The following is a 4656-nucleotide window of genomic DNA, read 5'->3' as shown; positions in this document are numbered from 1 at the left end:
GTGCAAGGAGGTGCCGGTGTGCGTGGGAGTGCATGGGCGTGCGGAGCTCGGCGTGGGTTCGTGGGGTGTGCATGGGTGGACTCATGTCAGTGCATGAGAATGAGTGTGCAGAGCTCCGTGTGCATGCACACAGTGTGCGCTCGGGTTCGTGCATGTGCATGGGTGTGCAGAGCTGCGTGTGTGCCAGCAATGTGTGTGCAAGGATGTCCGGGATGCATGGATGTGTGCATAGGAGTGCATGCACAGGGGAGGTGCTGGTGCAGGGCTGTGTGTTTGCATGGGTGTGTGCATGCGTGTAAAGGGCTCGGCGTGTGCGTGCACAGGGCTGCATCTGCATTGGTGAGAGCTCAGGATGAGTGTGCCCACAGGGCTCCGTGTGTGCAAACAGCGTACGTGTGCGCAGGGCTATGTCTGCATCCATGCGTGCACAGAGCTGTGCAAGATGTGGGTGTATGTTTGCTAGGGTCGAGCTGTATGCATGCATTTCTGTGTGCATGAAACGGGTGCAGTGGGTTTGGGGGCAAGCCGTATGCACGCACGTGGGACCCCCACGCAGCCCTCCCTCTCCAGCCCCACTCGAGGTCCCCGCATGCCCTGCAGCCACCAGCCCATTTCGGGGGGGCACTCATTCTGGGGGGGGCTCACCCACATTGGACCCAGCAGAGCCCCAGCACCCCAGGGCTGGCGTTCCCTCCGTGGGTGCAGCGCAGGGATGCAGCCCGCAGCCCCAGGGGGAGCAGATTTACGGCTGCTCTTTTCAAACCCTGACAGGTTGCACTGCTTTATGCACAGCCAAATCTCACCCACTGCCCTTGGGGTGCAGGGCTGCCCCCCATGGCCTCACTGCTGCAACTGGGGGGGCGGGGGGGGAGAGGGAGGCACGGCCCTAACTGGGAGTGCCCTGGGACCTGCAGGGCCCATGCATGTCCTTGCAGCTGTTGCCATGCACCCATGTGTGCATGCAGGGATGCAAGCTGGGGGGGCTGCAGGTGTGCGTGCACGTGTGTGAGTGCATGCCCTATGCATGTGCATGCTTACGTGCGTGTGTCTGTATGTGTGAGTGCATGCACCGTGTGTGTGCACGTGTGTGAGTGCATGCACTGTGTGCTCGCATGCTTGTGTGCATTTGCATCTGTGCATGCCTGGCGTGTGCGTGCATGCATGCATGTGTGCAGGTGCGTGCTGGCAGGCGGGCGGTGGGAGATGCTCCTTCCAGCGTAATTTATCCGGATAGTTTTTAAATTTGCAGGCTGGGCCAGCTCCCTCCAAAGGGCGCCGATCCATCAGCCGGGCTCCACGACGGATTTATGGGCCCTTTATGCCAGAGGATCAATGCAATCCTGAACCGCCCGGCGCTGTTTGTGCAACAAATTACAGCAGTGGGAGCAGCTCCCGCAGCGGGGACGGGGTCCGGGTGCGATCGATGCCGCCCGAGCTGTCCCCTGGGGATGGGGACATCGGAGTCCCACCCCCGTCGCCACCCTTCTCTTGGCTGATCTTAATGAGCAGCAACAGCGAATTAATTAGGGAGGCCGCGAGGGGAAGCCTGAGCGCTAATTAGCAAGAGCTGGGGGCATACGGGGAAAGGGTGCTCGGTGGAAAGGTCCCACCCACGGGGACACGAGGGGTCCTGGCTGCTCCCAGCACTGCTCGTCCCACTGGGGACCCGTTGGCGGTGCTGCACCCAGGGGCAGCTGCAGCCCCCCCAGCCCCAGCGCAAACCGTGAGGAGAGGGAAGGGAGAGCAAACACTGCCGGTAAAAATAGCGGCAGCGCGGAGGGAAAGGTCAACCCCGGAGAGAGCAGCGGTGGTGGTGGGGAGATGGGGGGAGGGGGGATGAGGGCTCTGGGCTCGGGGATGGATCCTGCTCATGGCTATGGGGGCAGCTCAGCCCCACGCCATGGCACCGGTGGTGGAGATGTCCCAGTTTGTTGCGGTGGATGGGGATGGCTGGGCCGCGGGTCCCCACGCCACGAACGCTGTCCCGAGGAGAAGTGGGGATGATGATGCTCTGGGGGCTACGTGGGGACGGCGGTGATGGACGTGTCCTGCAGCAGCTATGGGGACGCTGCAGGGCACCGGGCCCCGCCACAAGCACAGGGCTGGCAGCAGAGCCGGGGAGCAGAGCATGAATAAATGCATGATTCGCAGCCCCGGGGCCGCGAGCGGGGCCGGCACGGGGAGGGGGGGCCGTCTGGCGGGCACCAAAGCACGGTCACCATCTGCCTCCGCAGGCGGGGTCACATCCTGGTCCCCAAAATGCAGCGTGCCCGGCGCCTCGTGCTCAGTGCACGGTCCGTGATGCACAGTGCGTGGTCCTCAGTGCGTAGCCCCTGGTGCACGGCACGCGGTGCCCACTCATTGTGCAGGGTGCATGCTCTCCAAAGCACAGTGCACGGCCCCTGGTGCATCGCGTGCAATCTGTGGCGCACAGTGCATGGTCCTCAGTGCATGGCACACGGTGCACGGCACACGGTGCACACTCATCGTGCACGGTCCCCAGTGCACGGCTCTGGTCTGTGGTGCACCGTGCGTGATCCACAGTGCAAGGCCCGCAGTCGCTGTGCATGGCACACAGCCCCCAGCGCTCGGTGCCCCATCCCAGCACCCAGAGCACAGTGTCCCTGTCCCTCTCCCCGTGCCATCACCGAGGCACTTCCCTCCCAGTTGCCGCACTGCACTGGGACCAGCAGACAGATTGGTGTGTCAGCGCCTGGCACGTGGTCGCGGGGGAGCCTTGTGCAAATGAATATAGATTGGCCGGAGGCGCCCGGGCGCCGCGCTCCATCCAGGGCGTGTTTGCAATAAAGCCAGGCCGTGCGCCGGGCCCAAATTGGATGAAAATTGTCCTTGAATGGAGACAAATAAACCAACAGCAGCGAGGGGGGGGGGGTGGACACATGGCCTGGAGGGGCTGCGGGCGGCTCAACAGGTCCTGAGGATGGAGGGAGGGTGATGCTGCCTGTGTGCATGGTGACAGATGGAAAGTGCCACCCGCTGCCTGCATGGGGGCCTGGCACCTTGTCCCCCCCCCCCAGGATAAGGCAGTTCCCATGCCCTGTCCCCATTGTGCACCCACCCCTGATTTGTCCCTCCCCAGTGCACATCCTTTGTGCCCCAGCACCTCCTGGGCACTGGCACTCCCCCCCTCCTCCCCTGCTGCCCACCCAGGTTCATTAAAGTCTGCTGCTAATTGCTGACAAGGCAGCTGGGGTGTCATTAGTGGGGCACGGCCCCACACATTGTGGCTGCCTCGGGCTCAGGATGAGATGAGCTGGGGAAGGGAGGACGCTGGGTAGGGGTGGACACTGAGGACCCCCAAGTTCACCTGCACCCTGTGTTCCTGGGGGGGGGGGGTCCCCACGGCACTGCAGCCCCATGGTGAGGAGCAGCAGGGGGGGGACAACCCTGAGATAGGGGGACATCCCCACGAGAGCTCCCGGAGTGGGGTGGGGGTGGGATTCGTGGCCCCCCCGGCTGAGTCACCGCTGGGGCGGCAGCGGGGCCGTCCGTCACCACATGGCAGCGCGTGACGAGATGGATGGCTGTGGGCTGCCCCGGATTAATTCTCTGGACAAGCAGCATTTATTAAGGATTCAGAGGATGTCGGGTGGAGAAATCCATCCCAGCCGGGCGGCGTTTGGTTGGGGGGGGGGGGACGGTGGCGCAGGGTCCCACTGCCCCCCGCTGTACAGCAGAACCCGCAGCCCCCCACCCCGTGCTCCGCTGTCCCCCCCATGCCACCATCCCATGGCCCCCCCCAGGGCTCACCCCCCACCCCACGGGGTCGGGGGCTCATTGCACATTCACCTCATGCCTACCTGAGGCGCCCGCTGACAAATAGACATTTAAATCAGACAATTAGCTGGCCTCCACCGCTGACATTTTTAATGTATTAATGTGCATCAACAGCTAATACATATAAAATTCCCCTAATAACAGCACTTGGGTAAAGGGGCTGCTCTGCAGCCCGGCGCTGGCAGTGATGTACGAGTCCGGAGGGACTCCGGCCCCGGAGTTTGCATTAATTACCAGCAAACTGACAAGGCAACGTGACATCGGGGAGCGACGCCGGATGCCTTCAACCAACCCTACGGGCGTGCGATGGTGGTGCGTGCACACGCGTGTGTGGATGGGTGGGCGGGGGGGTTAGGGGCTTGGGGGTGTGGGATTTGTAGGAGGGTGTGTGTGTGTGTGTTGCAGGGGAAGCATGGGTGTGAGGGTACGGTGTGTGTGCACGGGGATTTGTGTGGTCCATAGGGACAGGTGTGCACAGAAGCGTGTGCATTGTGGGGACACGTGTGTATGCAGGGATGTGCGTGCACCGTGGGGACACGCATGTGCATGAGTTCTTGTGCATCATAGGGATGTGTGTGCACCAGGATGTGGGGTGTGTGCACAGGGGTGTGTGTGCATCGTGGGGACATGCGTGTGCGTGAGGTTGTGTGCATGACAGGGATGTGTGTGCATGAGGATAGGATGCATGTGCATAGGGGTGTGTGTCCACCATTGGGGCAGGTGTGCAAAGAAATGCATGTGCAAGGAGACGTGTGTGTACACAGGATTGTGTGTGCAACATGGGGACATATTTGTGCACAGGGATGTGTATGCATCACAGGGACACGCGTGTGCATGAGGTTGTGTGCATCATAGGGA

The sequence above is a fragment of the Numida meleagris genome, unplaced genomic scaffold, assembly GCF_002078875.1.
Source record: "Numida meleagris isolate 19003 breed g44 Domestic line unplaced genomic scaffold, NumMel1.0 unplaced_Scaffold296, whole genome shotgun sequence".
Lineage (NCBI taxonomy): Eukaryota > Metazoa > Chordata > Aves > Galliformes > Numididae > Numida > Numida meleagris.
The sequence above is the reverse complement of the archived record's forward strand: the minus strand, read 5'-3'. Positions refer to the sequence as shown.